Below are 20,140 nucleotides of genomic sequence, written 5' to 3' on the forward strand. Positions count from 1 at the left end.
TACCAGCACCTGGGTGGTTAACACTGACAGAAGTGGCTGGGAGAGGCTGCATTTTATCCTGTCTCATACATTCCATAGTTGAAAACATTGTTTCGTTCTTGAGGGGATCTTGAAGCAAGTCTTATTCTGAGGAATGGATGTTTTCTTTTTTTCAGGCAATCCAGGAGTGTCAGTGTATTTACTGTTGTACACAGAGCATCCTGCGTGTTTTTCTAAAAACATGGGAAGATAGCATTTTTGTTGCCATTGTGGGTTTTTAGTTATAAAATATGACTTTGTTACCTTCCTTTTCTGTGTGACTGAGATTGTGTACTGTTCGATCAGCAGAAATGTGAGCTGTTCAGATGGACTTGCCAGAACACCTTGATGCCTTTTAAAAATTCAGTGATCTTAACATGTTAACCTTTCTTTTCCCTGCAAAATACAATCTCTTACATTGAGGAAATGACTTGAAATCCAGAGTTGACTGAATACTCTTTGCTATCGGTGGCTTCCATATTGAAGTAGAAGCTACAAAGGGAGGTGCTGCCAGAGTTCCTGCAGCTCACCTCCTAGTTGAGGGGAAGGGTTCCAGGGAAAACAAAACAAAGAACTCCACGTAACATGTGACGATCACATGCAGATAAAAATCCAGACCCCCACCCCCACCCCACAGTATTAAACGCTCATTCTTTTTGTTGTTGTTTTTTACAAAAATATTTTTGTGTTTCCTTAACTTGATTTTACACAGGAAACTGATTTTTAAAACCTAGAGAAGTCAACAGAATCACAGATCAAGACTTCTCTATACCAGATTCACATATATCTCTATTAGAGACAGAGGTAGTCTAGAAACTTCCTGGTAAATATTTAATGACTAAACTAATTTATAAGCCAGGCTTAATTGGTAGATTATCTTTATGGTTCTAACAAACATTGAATGTTCAGGACCGAGTCGTATATTTTGGCTTTGGTTTTCTGGCTTGCCCCAGTATATTTATTCTCTCATATTTTCTTTCATATTCTCATTATGAGGTGAAATACTTTGAGACCCTTGGAAAAAATATCACTGCATAATTTCACACTTCCAAAAACATGGTTTTGTGATATTTGTTTATGTATAATAGAATATGCTCTGCCCTGAATGTGCTGTGGCCAGGCAGCATTTTCTGGTCAGGGGACATAATATGACCTGCCAGTAGAGAGATACAAATTCCTACTACCCAAATTAGTGTATCATATTTTCAGCTTCCTTCTCAATGACTGTGTAGATAGGTAGCCTGATGGCACTTTTATATGTAGAGTTTCTAGCTAAATTAATACTGGATATGTATTTAGAATAATTCCCAGAAATATTTTCCCTATCATAGGGATACTGTTCAGTAAATCCTTGTCATTCTTGTAAGTTCTTTGCTTAAAAAAAAAAAAAAATTAGGGGCTTCTGGGTGGCTCAGTTGGTTAAACGTCTGACTTCAGCTCAGGTCATGATCTCACTGTTAGTGAGTTCGAGCCCTGTGTTGGGCTCTGTGCTGACAGCTGAGAGCCTGGAGCCTGCTTCCGATTCTGTGTCTCCCTCTCTCTCTGCCCCTCCCCTACTCATGCTCTGTCTCTTTCTCTCTCTCAAAAATAAATATAAATTAAAAAAAATTAATGTGAAATAAATGACCCCTCACGCAGACCCCCCTGACTCTGGAGAAGGGTGTTGCATCTAGTTAAGTACCATTTCATCAGAAGGAAATAAATTCATTCAGAGAGGTAAATGGTAGACTGGATAAAAACCAAACAAACTCATTGACCTAAAAAATGCTGAGGAAAGTTTTCCTTTCCAGAATAGATGGATTTTATTCACTCTTTATGGACATTAACATTCACTGTTGACTCTCTTTGTCTCTATAACGTGGTTCCCATGAAATTAATAACATAATGAGGGTAAGTAATACACAGTACTTACTGTGTATCAGGCACAGTTCTGAATGCATTTCATGTATTCATATCATCTTCACAGCAACTGTATGAAGTGGGTACTATTATTTATACTTTTGTATATGAGGCAACTGAGGCTCAGAGAAAAGTAAGTGACCTCAAGGACAGGAGGCTGATAGGAGGTAGAGCCAGGCAGGCTTGCTGTAGGACCTGTGCTGTTAAGCATTACACTTCACTGAGGCAAGCTAAGCAACTTCTCTGTGGTTACAAAGCTAGGAAGAAGCTAAGCAGAAATTTGAACCCTGGCACTGGGACCCCAGAGTGTGAGCTTCTAACCTTCTAACCACTGTGCTATATAGTACTTTTTGATTGTCTCCATCAGAGTTCTTCAGATAATAATGTACCTTTCCTTCATGCTTTAAGCCAATATGTTCAAACTTAGGTGTGCTTCAGAATCACCTGGAAGGCTTGTTAAAACTCAGATGGTTGGACCCACCCCAGAGTTTACTCCCACTTAGTAGGCCTGGGCTAAGTGTGCATTTCTAGTAAGTTCCCAGGTAATGCTGATACTGCTACTCTGGGGAAAGCAGTCTGAGAACCATTGCTTTAAACCCTTGCAATCAGAGAATAAGCTGGGTGTGAGGAGCAAAAGTGAAGTGAGTAGGAGCCAGGTCATTGGAAGCCTTGATAATTACATAATGAGGCCACTGCTTCACCCTTGGCCGGTGGGACTCGTGGACGAGTGTTCACAAACGAAGTGATGCTGTGGAGAGGATTGGGAGTTTAGGAAGAGCTTGGTTCAAGTTGCATTGTGGAGACAGGAAGGGAGGAGAATGAGACTGGACACGAAGAGAGAAATTAGGATGCATTTCAGAAACAGAGGAGGGAAATCATGTTGTCTCAGAATGTTAGCTGTTCATAACATTGTGTGGGGAAGGGATTTGAAATGACAGGAGAATGAATGATGGCTTCACAGTGTTCTTGGTGGATTTCCCCTCCACCTGCCTTAAGCCTGGGCAGACCTTCAGGATTTGTGCCCAACTCCCTTTTCTCTGTGCTGACTTCTGGGGCTGAGTTCCTCAAGACTTCAGCTCAATACCTTCAAATAGATAGCTTTGAAAATGTGGCTATGAGTTTCAAAGAAGAACTAGGATGGATATTATCACAGATGATTTTCAAGTGATTTTACAGTAATAATGGCTGGAGGTTTTTTTCCCCTAGATTTTTGTGCCTGCATTTAAACTTTTTTTTATTAAGTATTTTATATACACAAATATGTATTGATCTATATAAAATCTAAAGAAAAACACAACAAAAACATTACTTACCATCTGGATTAAAAAAGGAAAAAAAATTACCAATATTACTGACTTTCCTCTGCATTCCCCCTTACTTAAAATCCTTCCTCCTGCCCCAAGAGATAACCACAATCCCAGTTTTTAAATGTATCTCTCCCTTCCTTTTCTTTAAGGATGTTATATATACGTACAACTGTAAACAGTATATTGTATAGCACCATATTTCTGTGTGCTTCTGTGAGTTGCTTTCTCCTTCAGCATTAGGTTTGTGAGATTGATCATCTGGATGTATGTAGTTTTATTTATTTCCATGCTATGTAAGTCCTATTAATATACCACAATTTATTCTTTCTCCCCTAAGTAGATATTTGTGTTACTTATTTTGTTTTTAGAACAAACACTGCTTCTCTGAACATTTCTGTTTCCTCTTGAAATCGTTTTTCCAAGGAGTATGCCAGCCAATAGAACAGTTGGCTTGTAAGGACCATGCATTCTTAATCCTACACAGTAATGCCAAATGGTTTTTCCTGTATGGCTGTACTAATGTATATGTCTACCAACATATAAAGCCTGGAGCCTGCTTCTGATTCTGTGTCTCCCTCTCTCTCTGCCCCTCCCCTGCTCATGCTCTGTCTCTCTCTCAAAAATAAATATAAATTAAAAAAAATTAATGTGAAATAAATGACCCCTCACGCAGACCAACAGTGCTGCTGCTATCAATAACATGAATAATAATAAAACCTTATTGTATATTTACTATGTTAGGCACTGACTCTCCTATAATACCTCATCTGTATCAAAGTATTTAATCCTCACACCAATCTAGTGTACTAGTATTACCGTGCATTTTGAGGTTAGGGAAACTTGAGGCCTATAGAAACTAAATTGCTCACCCAAGGCATTCTGCTAATAAATGGAGGAGCCAAGATTTGAACCCAGGAATCTGTTCCTTTAACAATTTTGCTTCACATCCTAGGTAACCCTTGATATCCAGACTACTTATCTTTTTGTGGTTTTAATGTATAATAGGTTGGTAATGACAATGAGCATTTTAAAAATATATTTATTGTCAGTCCTGTTTTCCTTTCTGCAAACTGCCTGTTCATGGCTTTTGCCCATGTTTTCTTTTTATTGGAGCATTCATCTTTTACTTAATGATTCATAAAAGTTCATATTTTGTGAATCCCGATCCTCTGTTAGTGGCTCATGTAGTAATTCTGTGTTTAACCTTTTTAAAGAACCACTGTGCTGTTTTCTACAGCAGCTGCACCATTTTACATTTCTACAGTAATGCAGAAGGATTCCAATTTCTGCACCTTTTCACCAGCACTTGTTCTTTTCTGGTGGTTTTATTGTTCTTTTATAAAGTTACCCTAATGGGTGTGAAGTGGTAGTACCTCATTGTAGAACAAAATTTATTTAGATAGTTATTGAGAAAACATTCTGAGTACTTCCTAATATTTGTCTTTCTTTTTATCTGTTTTACCACATAACTGCTTTGCTGCACAAATGAAACTTTGTCAGGGCAAATAGAAGGAACTTTTGTTTGTTTGTTTGTTTTGGTTTATTTTTTGAGAGGGAGAGAGAACAAGCAGGGGAGGGGCAGAGAAAGAGGGAGAGTGAGAATCCCAAGTAGGCTCTGTACTGTCAGCACAAAACCCAGTGTGGGGCTCGAATTCACAAACCGTGAGATCATGACCTGAGCTGAAATCAAGAGTTTGAGGCTTAACCTACTGAGCCACTCAGGCACCCCCAATAAAAGGAACTTTTTTACAACTCTTCTTTTAAACGCACTTTCTCATCTTATTCTTTCCTCCCCTGCATAAAATCACATACAGTTCTCAGTTGTATAGTTGCTACCAGGGAATAGGCAAGCAGTATTCTATTTGGGAGAGGAAGTGTTTAAAAGTCTAGTTCAGGGGCACCTGGGTGGCTCATTTGGTTTAGTATCTGACTTCAGCTCAGGTCGTGATCTTGTGGTTTGTGAGTTTGAGCCCTGTGTCGGGCTCTCTAATGTCAGTACAGAGCCTGCTTCAGATCCTCTGCCCCCTCTTTCTTTGTCCCTCCCCTGCTCATTCTCTCTCTCAAAAAAATAAACATTTAAAAAAATAAATAAAAATCTAGTTCATTGTAATGTCAAAACTGTTAAAACCTCTCCTCCTGAACTCATTTCCACCTCAGACAGAAATTTTATAGGGAAAATGAGAGTGTTGCTTTCTTCCCTCTTGCTTTATATCCTCTCTCACTTCTTGTTTGCCATCTGAGGTCTGTCCAAAGTTTCAGTCTGGGGTAAAGAAGAGAGGAACATGGCAGGAAGAACTAGGTTGACCTAGGCTAATGTAACCTGGCACTCGTTACTTTGGAGGCATGTCAAACATCCAAAGTTGGACACTTGGCTGGTGTCCTCAAGGACACTTTTGTGGATTTGGGGGAATTTCTCACCTGTAGAACCCTTAAAGTCTGCTCTGTCTTTCCCAGCTGTCTTTAGCCTCCTGATTCCCATCCCTCTAGATATTTCTGTTGAGCAGGTTCTCTCATAACGACTCAGCCTTAGTCTTTTCTGTACAATCCACGTCTAGACCACAAGAAATAGTTACAAATCGATGCCTCACCATACTCTTCTCTTCCTGTTTTGTCACTAAAACAATTGCTGATCTTACCTAGATACCCCTCAAAATCTAGGAGATACATGGAAAACCAAGGGATTCTCATAAAATCCCTTTCACATAGCTTAAAATGTTCAACCTTGAGTTCTTAGCTTAAGAATTTAACTTCAAACAATTTTTAAATTTCTTTCATATTCTCTTGAGGTGGGAGTTGGGCAATTGTTGGTTTTGTGGTTTCCTAGCATGTTCTACTTGGTGTAGCCAGTCTAGTACACCAGTCTACTTTTGTGTAGCCAGTCTTATTCAAGAATATGTGAGTACTTAGCACCTATTTTATTTTAATTTTATTTTATTTATTTTTGAGAGAGAGAGTGTGGGGAAGAGAATCCAAGGCAGGCTCCGTGCTGTTAGCACAGAGCCCAATGTGGGGCTTGAACCCACAAACCATGAGATCATGACCTAAGCTGAAGTCAGATGCTTAACTGACTGAGCCACCCAGGTGCCCCTCTGTTTAGTTTTATTATTGAATCCCTGTGACTACGTGAAAAGTAGCAGTTAACGACTTCATCTGATTAAATGATAAAGTAGTTGGGGAGGAAGCATACCTTTGCTTTAAGAGTTAGCTCCCTATTCATCCAGTCAAATCTAATCATATCACATTATCTTTTGACTTTCCTGGCTTTCCTTGGTAAGCCTCAGGAACTTGATATTATCTATTAATTCCTTTAAAAAAATTGTATTTTGGCATGTACTCTCATTTGGAAAATGAATTTGATAGGTTACTAACTTCCTTTAATCAGAATTTTCAGTTTTGATTTGACCTTCAATTCCCACCGCCATACTGAGTTCCTGGCACATGTGAAGAACGGCTCATTAGCTGGAGGAAAGGATGAGTGGATGAATACATGGATAGTTATCTTGCATTTTATAATTTCAGAAATAAATCTGTCTTATCTATACTTTTAAGATTTAGATTTTATTTCTTCTAAGACTTTATCAAACTAAGCTTTGTTCATAGGATAGCCTTCTTAGCTGTTTTATCAATTCTCTTTAGTTCTTTACTTTCCAACATTTGCAGAATCTGTACTCTTAGATAACATGGCAGCTTGATCCCCATGGATATGGAATGACATAGTATTTGTGAGTTCAAAGACAAACGAGGGCTCCCAAGGGTCTGCCCACAAAAGTATCATGCTTACCAAGTGAGTTTCTTTCCAATCAAGCAAACATCTTTCCTATTTTCCTAAGCTGTTTAAGGCCAACAGTACCACCTGTTGATAGGTATCTATAGGTATAGTAAAGGTTCACCTCAGACTGTTCCTGATTTCCCCTGTCTCTATGAGGGGAATGCGAACATTGGCACATTGCTTGAGCTGTATCTTACCCAGCATCACTAATAACCCATTGTTCAGTTAAGTCTGCTGCACAAGCTCTTACTTCAGTTACCCACGCGGCTGCTTTTTCTCTTCTGATGTTTAGAAAATCCTATTTTTGGACAGAAGTTCTAATCATTATTAATAGCTTTAAGTATATAGCTAGTGATGCACGTATCCAAAAGGAGGGAGAGGAGGTCCTGTATTTTGAAATGAAGTAATTTATGCTGAAGAATCAAGGATATAAGCATTAAAAAACTCTTGGAGATACTTATAGGTCCTCTAGAATTTTTATAGGTTTTTAATCTATTTCTTCATCTAATAAGTAAGCCAAGTTTTCCTCAAAGAACATCATTCAAGGGAAATAAAATGATAGCATTTCATAATTCTCTTTTTTCTTATATTGGGTATGTACCAGTGTTTTCCTACTAGTTCCCCATTGTAGATGTAGAGTCCGTCAGTAATAATGTTTATAAAGTAGATCTTAATGGTATAATCTGAGGACCTACAATCATTTCTCATTTTGACTATGGGAAGATAAAGTCTCATTAGTATGAGAGTAATTCCAAATCTCTAGTAATTCCAAATTACTGATTTAAAAAATTATAGAGTGAAGCAGCATTGTCTAATAAAATTTGTTAAGCCATATATGCAATTTTAAATTTCTTAGTAGCCACATCAAGAAAGTAAAAACAAGTGAGATTCATTTCACTAATCCATTTTGTTTAACTCCATATATCCAAAATGTTAGCGTTTCAACATGAAATAATCTAAAGAAAATTATTAATGTGATATCAGAAACAGCACCTATGCCTGAAATACGTATGCTAATATACCAATAATATCTTAAGCAACAGAATGATGAATGTGAAATGTGGCCCTACCAGAATGTTGTGTGTAAAGAAAAATAGGTTCCACAGCTTCTGTATTTAAATTACTTAATATTAATTAAAATGGAAAATGTAGTTTCTCACTTGCACTGGTCACATTCCAGGTCCCCAGTAGCCAAGTGTGGCTAGCAGTTACGGGTTAGATGGGTCACAAAACTTTTCCTAAATGAGAGTGCTCATAGAAGACAAAATGTACTGGTTTTTATGCACTCCCCTGTGTGTCCACCGCAGTTTTGGTTTTTATCATTTAAAATTAAGAGGAGATGAACTAACTTCATTTTTTAAACAGAAGACAAATTTCTTCTCTAGTTGACAACCTTTTCACCTTAGAAGTTTAGCAAAATTTAGGACTGTTTTTAATAAGCGGAATGATATCCTGCCTGCAGCATACAATTAAGTGTTGAAACAAAAGATACGTGGTGTTCTGCACATGTTGAACTCACTGTATTTTCTCCATACGCCGTAGCATCTCGTAGTGTGGAACATGCTGATCAAATAGAACTTTTTTTTTTTTTTAATTTCTGTGAATATACTCTCTTCCTATAAAGCATTCTTTTTAACCTCCAAAGAAGCTCTTCAGTTTTACTTTGAACAACTCACATAGTCTTCCGTTTCTTACAGTGTAATTTGTCTGGGATTTAATGTGTTGTTTCTCGTTAGCATTTTACATACAAGATTTTCGTTTTGCGTAGTCGCGTTGTTTGAACATTTGCGAGCAGAGCTGCCGACTAACTGCTATTGGCCTGTTTCTTTGTGTGGCATGATTTCTTCTCTCCACCTGCTCACAGCAGGTTGTCTACAGGCCTGAAGAGGAGCTAAATACTTTTGAAAATGTCTTGAGATCCCGCTAAGGTCTAACAATCTCTGCGTTTGTGTGATGTGAAGCTATTCATGATGTACCTTTGAAGGCTTTTTTTTTTAATTTCTCATATTCTTGCTTAAATATTTTCAAGAGAAGATAAATTTATGATAAAGAACAGGAGAAAGCTGACTGCAGCACTAGCACATTCTGCATTGAATAGGTCATTGATACTCAACTAAGTGGAACTAATTTTCTATGTTAAAGCAGACACATTTGGAATAGTGTCACACGAATGTCATGTTATTTACTACAGAATGCCAGATTAAATGGATTATTTGTGAATTGATTGCAGTGTTAAATAGATTACATGACATGATAACTTAAAATGCTCAGTGGGCCTGTGTAATACAGAATATGATATAAGCACATGAACCTGAAGGAACGGCTCTAATTGTGTTCGCAGATTGAATAACTATCTGTGGTACGTGTGCTTGCAAATGCTTGTGCAGAGTTTGAATAGAATTTAAAATTTTAAGCTTAACTTTCTTTTTTCAAAGAAAATGAATTGATCCTCGTACCTCTTTGAGTAAGGAAAGTTAAAAATAAGCTGTTTTCTTTTTTTGTTTTTTTTAGATGAAAGTAACAACCTCTGGGAACAAACTTTGGTTACAATAAATGTGTAAATGTATACAGATGCTATATAAATGAATATAGATGCTAAAGTAAATATTTTAATGATATTTTAATTAGAAAATTAAATGAAGGGGCTTCCTTGTTTGCTTATACTTTGCCAGTACCAAAAAAAGTGGATTTGGAAGTGATCACCTTATGTTTTTAGTCCCAAAATAAATGTTTTCCATGGGTTTTAGATGTTTCTCCCCATCCCCTTAGAAGTAATTAGCTGTTATTTTGTACTATACACATGTGATTACTCTAGAGTTACCAAATGTAATATGGAACCATCTATTTAGGATGTATAGGATATATAAATATATAACCTAGAATAAGTGGAGGTTGGTATTTTTTTTCCAAAGAAGTAGGAAATAAGAGAGTAATTATTAACCATCTCCTTTTCACACTCCTGAAAACATCAATTACAGTTACACATCTTAGAAACAAGCCTGCCAGGAGAACAGAAATAACTCCTTTCACTATGCTTCAAAAAATTTAATCACAATTTAACAGCTGGGATGTATTTACAACTATAATTTAAAATATTAATTTTGACACATTTACCTGCTTTTGAAATGTAGTCTTAGAAGCTTAGTGTTTTTTTGTTTTGTTTTGGTTTGGTTTGGGTTTTTTGTTTGTTTGTTTTGTGTGTGTGTGTGTGTGTGTGTGTTTTTTGTCTCTAGTGGCATTATGATTTGGAGTTGCTTTTAAATATTTACTATAATGGGAAAATGTTCTGAATCTTCCCCCACTCCCCTCACGTATTCTTTTTCTCCTCTACTGTCTGTTTACTAGAAAATTATATTTTAGTAGCTGCCAGAAGAAGAGAATTTTCAATAGTATAAACACTGATTGTAGTAAATGTGGAAAATAATACAGGCAGCCACACTGGAGACCGATAAGACAAATCCCCCAGTAATGGCCTTTACAACATATTATCATGTTGGAAATCACTGAGGGGAAAAGAAAACTATTACTATTTCTTCCTCTTACCGTTCAGTGAGATTACTTTTAAAGGTGAAATTGCTTCTGATTTTATTATACCAGGGAGATATTTTTGGAACATTTATTATTTTGTGAATGTTTTGCCTTTTTTGAGTGAACAAACAGCCTTGCTAATTTGTATGAATTTGGTTCTCACAAATGTTGAAGTCATTTTGATAATCAGTCTTCTTAAATATTCTTTTCTTTAAAGAAACAAAAAGGTGTGTATTTTGTAAATGTTGGAGCAGAGTATCAATATAAGAACAGAAGGAAATTTTTATCTAGCTATGAAGTACCACTTAAAATAGGAGAAGGGATAAAATAAAAACTTGGAGAAAGTATTTTAATAGGGATGGAATATATTTCATGAAAATAAAAGTCTTAATTTTTATTTTATTCTACTTTTTGTTATTAGCTAATCAAATGGTCCGTTCCTATTTGTTTTGGCATGCCTCAGACTGTTTTGTAAGGTCTGATACTTTGTTCTTGGTGAACTCTAAAACCTAATTGTCTTAATTGTAAACTGTGGGAAAATTCTATATTCCTGTTTTGTGTACAGAGATCAGTCTCGGTGTGGATGAAATTTTTTTTCCCTGTGTTTCATTTTATCAGTGCTTGTTGCTGAGCTGTATCAGATTTGGGTACTTCTTTTTTCTCTCTCTTCCTCCTGTCATTGTCCCCCTCACAACATGTACAACATTTGCTACAGGGGGATGTAGATACCAAACATGTAAACACATAAATAACGTAATTAGTGTACTAAGAAGGTCGATAAAGGCTCTGAAACAGGATCATTCACAGAAAGTATGTAGAGGAGGTAGGGTGGTTAGAAAGTCATTTCCTGGAGCACCTGGGTGGCTCAGTCAGTTAAGTCTGACTTTGCCTCAGGTCATGATCTCGGCAGTTTGTGAGTTCAAGCACCATGTCAGGCTCTGTGCTGACAGCTCAGAGCCTAGAGCCTGATTCAGATTCTGTGTCTCCCTCTCTCTCTGCCCCTCCCCTGCACACTATTCTTCTCTCAAAAATAAATAAACATTAAAAATTTTTTTAGAAAGGAAAAAAAGTAAGAAAGTTTCTGAATAGCTAACATTGAGTGAAGACCTTTGAGGACAAGGGGGGCAACCATGCAAAAATGAAAAGTGTGAAAGTCCCAAGTAGCAGAAATGGTAAATGCAAAGGCCCTGAGACAGGAACAAACTTGGTCTTTGCAGAGGCCTGAGGGAAGACCAGCATCTTGAGTGTAGCTTAGGAGAGTGCAAGAAGGAAGCAGGAACTAGACCATATAGAGCCTTCGTAGGCCAAAGAGTTTGGGTTTTATTCAGTTCCAACTGTGAAGCTTTTGAAGGGTTTTGAGTAGAGGAATGATGTGATGTGATTTAAAATCACTGCTCTGGGGACGATGGACCACAGGGGACCAGTGGCAGAGGTAGGACAACCATTTTTATGACATTGTAGTCATGGAGGTGAGAGGTGCTGATGGCTTAGACCAGGAGTCGGCCAAATCCAGCCCACTGCCTGTTTTTGTATGGCTCACAAGTTGTGTGGTTATTTCATTTTTAAATGTTTGGAAAAAATTAAAAGAAGAATAATGCTTCATGACACATGGAAAGTATATGAGATTCAAATTTCAGCATCCACAAATACAGTTTTGCCAGAATATAGCCACAATCATTTGTTTTTATTTGCTATGACTGCTTGTAGAATTTTTGTTAAGTAGAACCTTAATGTCCCAGTTTTCCAGCTATCTCACAGCAGTTCAATTGGCTTAGCAGTGGTAAAATTTATTGTGATTATTTTTTTAGCACAGAACCAAGACTTACATGTTCCTAAACAAGAAGAACCACTCTCAGCCACTGTTATCAAACATCGGATAGCTTTGAAAATTAGTTCATGCTGTAGATTTGATGTTTATTAATGAATTCAACCTAAAATTGTAAGACAAAACAGCACTTACATACAAAATTTATACTGTGGTAACATTATTTTGACAACAACTAACATTTGAATCACAATTAATGTCCAGCTGCTTTTTTTGTTTGTTTGTTTGTTTGTTTGTTTGTTTATTTATTTATTTATTTATTTATTTATTTTTTGAGAGAGAGAGACAGAGCATGAGCAGGGGCGGGACAGAGAGAGAGGGAGACACAGAATCCGAAGCAGGCTCCAGGCTCTGAGCTGTCAGCATAGAGCCCGATGTGGGCCTTGAACTTGTGAACCTTGAGATCATGACCTGAGTCAAAGTCAGATGTTTAACTGACTGAGCCACCCAGGCTCCCTTGTCTAGCTGCTTTTTACACTTCCCAGGCTGTCAGAAGATTAAAATAAGAAGTGAACTAGCTTCAGCAGCAGTTTTCAAACGTCAGTGCAAGAGCAAAGGAAATTTCCATATGTGAAAATCCATTTCACTGTACAATTGAGGATCTTCCACTCAGCCTAAAATTGGAAGTGATCAAACTGCAATGTAATGCTAGGCTAATGGCGAATATCAAGAGAGGAATTTAACAAAATTCTATAAATCCCTTCCAAGCAACCACTATGCTCAAGTAATATCCCTTACCCATGGATTATTGTTAGTATTTGGCAGTACCTGTCTCTGGGAAAAGGTATCGTCAAAGATGAAATCAGTAAAATCTCACTGTAGGTCAGCATTAAACAGTTGTATAATTGCCATTGACTTTGGTGATAGGGAACACTAACTTTGAGCCCCAATTAAACAGAATTTTATCTCTAAATAAGAGAATTCCATTTTCCGTATTAGTATTAGCAAAAACTGGTACTTATTATATTTGGAATGTTGTCCCCCCAAAAGTTGTGAAAATCTGTTTTCTCTCTTGTTCTCTAACTAGCTACATAATACCTTCAATTTTGCCTCACAAAGCCTAAAAGGTTTACTGTATGACTCTTTACGGAAAGAGTTTGCCAGTCCTTGGATTAGACTAAGATGGCAGCAGTAGAGATGGTGAGAAGTGAACTGATTTGACATCTAATTGGGTAGGAAGGCAGCAAGGATCCACAGGTTCAGATACTTGAGTGTGAAGGAAGTTAAAGAATGAAGGGGTAAGCAACCGAGTGAACAATGGTCTTACTTAGGTCGGGCAGTGGGGGTGGGGGCGGTTAGGAGAGGAACAGGTTTGGAGAGGCAAATCAGTAATTCTTTTCAGACTTGGTAGGTTTAACATGTACATTACATATCCAAGTGTTGATGTCCAGTTAACTATTGACTGTATGAGCCTTGAACTCAGATGACAAATGGGAGTTGAAAACACAAATTCTGTAGTCATAAGCCTGTAGATTTTCTCTCAAAGCATGGATCTGCCACAAAGGAAAGGATGAAATTGGATCTGTATCTTACACCATAAACAAAAATTAGCTTAAATGGATTAAAGACCTAAATGTAAGACTTAAAACCATGAAACTCCTGGAAGAAAATGGAGGCCAAAATCTTCATGACACTGGACTTGAGAATGATTTCTTGGATATAACACCAAAGTCATAGGCAACAAAGACAAAGACAGATGGGACTACATCAAACTAAAAAAACGTTTGTGCATCAAAGGACACAGCAGAGTGAAAAGGCATCCTACAGAATAGGAGAAAATATTTGCAAATCATAAATCTGATAAGGGGTTAATATCTAGAATATATAAAGAACTCCCACAACCTAAAAAAAAAAAAAAAACACCTGATTTAAAAGTGGACAAAGGGCTTAAATAGACATTTCTCCATGATGATATACAAACAGGCAATAAGCATATGGAAATGTGCTCAATATCACTAACCATCCTAGAAGTGTAAATCAAAATGATAATGAGATATCATTTCATATCCATTAGGATGGCTACTACCAAAAACAACAACAACAACAACAACACACCCAGAAAAGAATAGGTGTTGGTGAGAACATGGAGAAATTAAAATACTTGTGCATTGTTGGTAGAAGTGTAAAATGGCACAACTTGAAAACAGTATGAGGGTTCCTCAGAATATTAAGAATAATACTACCATATGGTCCAGCAATCTCACTTCTAGATATATATCTGAAAGAATTGAAAACAGGGTCTTAAAGGGGTATTTGCATACCCCAGTTCATTGCAGCATTATTTAGGATAGCCAGGAGGTAGAAGCCACCAAAATGTTCATCGGCAGATGTATGGACAAATAAAATGTGGTATATACATACAGTGAAATAATTTACAGCCGTAAGAAGGAAAGAAATCCTGTCACATGCTGCAGCATGATTAAACCTTGAGAACATTATGCTGAATGAAATAAACCAGACAAGAAAAGACAAATACTGTATGATTCCGCTTAGATGGGGCACCTAAAGCAGTTGAATTCATCGAAACAGAAAGTAGAATGGTGGTTACCAGGGACCTCAGGGAAGGGAAAGGGAGCGTTGTTGTTTAGTGGGAATAGAATTTCAGATTTGCAAGATGAGAAAGTTCTGAAGATCTGTTTCACAACAGCGTAAATATACTTAACACTACTGAACTGTATACTTTCAAATTGGCTAAAAGGGTAAATTTTGTCATGTTTTTTTACTGTAAAAAAAAAGACCCTGTTCACTGAAAAATCATAGGAGCCAAAGCAATTTTTAAAAAGAAATATGAAGTTGGGAGAATTATGCAACCTGATTTCAAGACTATGAAACAGCAGCGTCGAGACCGTGTGGCATTGGTAGTTAGATATGTAGAACAGAAGAAAGTATAGTAGATCCACATATAGATCAATTAATTTTTGGCAAAAGTGCTAAGGACTTTTAATGTGAAATTCTCTTAAACGGTACTCAAACAGCTGTATGTCCATTTTGGTGAATAAAATGACCTTGTGTATTAGACATCAGATCAATGGTGGCCTGGGGGGCAAGGACCAGGATTGGAGTGTAAATGGGCAGGAAGAACATTTTGGAGGTGTTGGAAATGTTCTCTGTGTTGATTGTGGTGGTGATTTCTCAAAATTGTCAAAAGTCACTGAATTCTGTTCTTTAAATAGAATGCAATCTTTTGTACCTAAATTATGCTTCAGTGAAATTGATTTGTTTTAAGATGGGCATCAGGATTGGGAGGAAGAGATGAGATTACACAGGGGAAGAGCATGATGGAAAAGAGAAGAGTTGAGGACTAGGCCCTGGGGGCACTCCTGCAGGTAGAAATTGAATGAAGAGGTGAAGCTAGCAAAGAAGGCTAAGAAACAGCTGCCAAGGAGGTAGGAGATAAACTAGGGGCATGGATATCCTTGAAGCCAGTGAAAGAATTGTGTTTGGGAAAGAGAATCATTGACTGTTTGTAGTGTTGCTGGGTAAGATGAGGACAAAACCGACTGATAGGTAAAGCAACATGGAAATCATAGGTGATCTTGATGAGAATGATTACAGATGAATAGTGGGGGGGAAACAAATGGAAATGAGTTCAAAGGAGAATGGAAAGTGACAAAGCAGAGACCAGGAAGAGAGACAACATTTTAAGGAGTCTGGCTTTAAAGGAGAAATGGGATAGTAGCTTGAGGGAAATGTCCGTAGAATTTTTTTTTTATTCTTTGCATTTTATTTCTTGAAGGAACAGGATGGTTTGTCCTATACAATTTTCCATGGTCAGAATTTAGCTGATTGCATTCCAGTGGTATGGGTTAACATGTCCTCTCTCCTTTGTTTTCTAGAAATTGATATTTGGATCTAGAGGAGCAATCAGATTCAGGTGCCATTATCTTTGGCAAGACTGAGTCATAAATGCTGTGGTGTGCCTCTGGAAGAGGCACATAATGTCTGCTTACTTCTCTGTTGATGCTCAAGCTTCAATCAATAAATTCGTTAAGGTTTACAAAACGATGATATTCCAATGTTGTCATTTCTTTAAATTTATTACCAGGATTAATTCTTTAAAGAGAAGCTCTACCTCACCTACTTCTTGGGTTATCCAGCAGATCAGTTTTCATAGAAAAGGCAAGACAAATGCTGGATCCTTTCCTTTTACTTCTCAGTTCCCAAAGACTTGGTTCCCTATCATTCTCCAAAAGTGACTCACTTAGGGTGTTATTTTGTTTTTGTTTCCGGTATCTGTTTTGAAGTCATGGGTTTAAACATACTTGGCTTTAATCCATTGCAGTTATAACCTTAGTGATGGTCAGATTTTGCCATCTTTGGCCAGGGACTTTTCTTCAGGTTGGCTTCTAAGTCCCTTTCGTGTGACTCCCCCCGTCTTTGATAGCCCCCTTGCTTTCTGAAATGACAAGATGTAGCAGCCTCATTTCTGCCTCAAACCAGGGCTAAGCTGTTCTGCCAAGAAGCCTTGATTTCTTGGACTGGGAAACGGTATTTGTAGGCAGCATTTGGGGTGCTAGGGACATTTGTTGCCACTGGGCCTCTTCAGTGTTTCTGGAGAGGACTCAGAAACCATGCCACCACTGCCATCTTCCCAGAGTATAAGGGCCATACTTTTCAATCAGAAAATTTCTCATTCTGAACAGCCGTTATGATTGATACTGTTGCTGCCTTACAGTAATTAATTGTGCTGCTTCTGTCCTGGTAAATATGGACTGGATTCTGGATCTCTGCCTTGAGCTTCTGAGGAAGGAAGATTCAGCTACTGCGGGGATGAGTCCTGGGCTGATAGTAATGGCGACGCTTGCACTGAGTGTTTTCCTCCCTACTCTTAAAATCTCAGCAGTGCGGAAGTCAGCGTATTATTGGATTGCCTATCCTCACTCTATCACACGCCTTTCCCTAATTTCTTGGCAGCTACACTTCTAACTCTCCCTAGCTAAAATTTCCACTAGACAGTTGAAGATTGAGAGAGCTGTAGGTCACTGTTCTCTTTCATAGTATGAAAAAAATTCAGAATTCTTGATGAAGATTGATTTAAATCTTTTCCGTTTCTGCGGCACTGACTTGCATGCTGTTGGGATTAAGGAGGAAATGCTAGAAATGGTCCTTGTCCTTAAAGGACCCACCATCTAAGTGATGATTTAGCCTGATGTTGTAGAGATATTCCATCCCACATAGTGGGGATACCCAAACCTTGCACAACTGCTTGGGTTGGAATTCTTATTTTCCTAGTGCAATATAGGCATCCCTGTACCTTTGATTTCCTCATAAGTAAAACAAGATGAAGATTTTGAGATCTGTTTGCTTTCCAAATTCTAAGTTTCTGTGAATAAAACAGGCTTAGTTCTACTGTTGGGTTTACCTCTAGCATTGGAGCCCTACTAACCTGGTGATTGCTACCTGCTGCCTTTTCCTTGTGCTCCCAGCCCACCTCCTCCTCCATTCTGGTGTACCCTCAACCTCACATTAGACCATCAGTCTTTCTAAAACAAACATGTTACTCCTCAGTTTTTAAGTATAAGAACTTCGTAAAGTATGACTCTGTGCAGGATGGGACTTGGCTCCCTAATTTCTTCTTGGTTTCCTTTCTTGCCCCTTCCCTCCATCAACCAAACCTATCTCTGGTCATACTGGACTGTTCACCATGCCTTAAAATCACCGTGCTTCTTCTTAATCTGAAATTTGCATAAACAGTCCCATCTGACCAAAAGTGTTTCATTTATTACCCTTTTGGAGAATGCTTGCTCATTTTTGAGTACCCAACTCTAATGTGTATCTGCAAGTCTTCCTTAACCTTTCTGGGCATTTAGCTAGTCTGGCCTCTTATCCTATAATACTTTGTACATTTTGTACTATGGATTTATCATATTGAATTATAATTTATTTTATTTATTATTTTTTAATGTAATCTCTATCCCCATTGTGGGTCTCAAACTCATGACCCAGAGATCGACTCACGTGCTCTACCAACAGAGCCAACCAGACGCCCCTATGATTTCTTTTCAAATTTTCTTCTTTCATTTGGTCTCCCAGAGGATGATTCTTAATTCAACTAGCAGTGCTCAACTCAATATAGTGGATGGATGGATGGATGGGTGGATGGATGACCAAAGTACAAGTGCCAGTGTCAGAACCCATGATTCAAGACTCAGTTTTTAATCCCTTAGGACATTGAGGGAAATAAATTACTTTATTTCATTCTGTATTATTTCTCTTTTTGCCTTTATTAAGTTATGTATGTCCATTTGGAAGAATAGGAATAATAGGTAAGCCAAAAAGAAAGGCCAACTAATATCTTCCACCCAGAAATAATAGTTGACTGTTTTATGTGCATTATTTGTGCTAGAATTTTATCTTGAACATATAGAAGCTTTTAACATGATGTATTCTGAACATACCATTTTGATTTTTTTGCACTTAGAAATATACTATAAACATTTTTCATGTCTCAAATTTTTTAATGGCTGCATGGATTATATCATAATTTATTTAACCAGTTTGTTTTATTTATCATTTAGATTGCTTGAAATTTTTAGATTCTGGAAACTGCACTACAGTGTCATTTTTGTAGCTGTGGATTTTTTTGTGTGGGGTGTGTGTGTGTGTGTGTGTGTGTGTGTGTGTTTCCTATTCATGACTTTTTCCCTTAGGATAAATTCTTAGAAGTGAAATTAATGGATAAAAATACGGATTTTGAGTTTTCTCCACCTTGAGTGTGCTGGTCAGATAGCTTTTTTTTTTTTTTAATATTTATTTCTGAGAGAGAGAGAGAGAGAGACAGCGAAAGAGACAGCACGAGTGGGGAAGGGGCAGAATGATAGGGAAACACAGAATCTAAGGCAGGCTCCAGGCTCTGAGCTGTCAGCACAGACCCTGACATGGGGCTCAGACTTGGGTTCATGACCTGAGCCGAAGTCGGACGCTTAACTGACTGAGCCACCCAGGCACCGTCAGATATTGTGTTGAGTCACTGGAGGCAATATTTACAGGTGGTGTAACCAGTTGTCATTGTACACTGAACTACTTTCTTTCTTATTGATCTAACTTCCCTCAATCAAGGACCCAAGGGCTCAGCTTGAATTCTGGAGATGTGCTCTGTGTTTTATGACTTGGGTGATCTTAAAGATTGGAACTCGTAGGGGGTGCCTGGGTGGCTTGGTCGGGTAAGCATCCGACTCCAGCTAGGGTCATGATCTTCTGATCTGTAACTTTGGGCCCCATGTTGGACTGTGTGCTGACAGCTCAGAGCCTGGAACCTGCTTCGGATTCTGTGTCTCCTTCTCTGCCCCTCCCCTGCTCATGCTCTGTCTCTCTCTGTCTCAAAAATAAATAAACATTAAAAATATTTCTTAAAAAAAGATTGGAATTGGTAAACCTGCACTTGTTAGAAAGGAATACTATTAGGATATGTCTGTAATAGTTCACGGCATGGAGTTGATTGATGGCCACTACTCCCTCGAGGGCCACATCTGGGAACTTAAAAAAAAATGTATAGCTACGTAGTTAGAATTGCTTTATTTTTTTGTGTGGTCTTTGAAGCCACTGGGCCCTCTCTGAGTAGCACAGGGAAGAAAGAATTTTTAAGAACATGTTAGGAATAACACAGCAGTTTTATGGGTAAGAATTACCTGAAAAAAAAAAAAAGGTATAATTTACTTTTTGTGAACTATTTAGTCATCATTTCTAGCAAACTAAAATTCAAACGAGATATGCATAAATCATACTGTATTCATTTTGAACTTATTTTATTTACAAATAAATGCATAGCATAGAGGTGCTTTTTGACTACTCTCT

The 20,140-nt window shown here is 37.7% G+C and overlaps 1 protein-coding gene across 4 annotated transcripts in view; it reads left to right on the forward strand.

Moving 5' to 3' along the window:
* Positions 1–20,140, forward strand: part of PCCA (propionyl-CoA carboxylase subunit alpha) — a 477,968-nt gene that overhangs the window by 383,738 nt on the left and 74,090 nt on the right. The window lies entirely within an intron of this gene.

Source organism: Panthera tigris, chromosome A1, assembly GCF_018350195.1.
Source record: "Panthera tigris isolate Pti1 chromosome A1, P.tigris_Pti1_mat1.1, whole genome shotgun sequence".
NCBI classification, from domain to species: domain Eukaryota; kingdom Metazoa; phylum Chordata; class Mammalia; order Carnivora; family Felidae; genus Panthera; species Panthera tigris.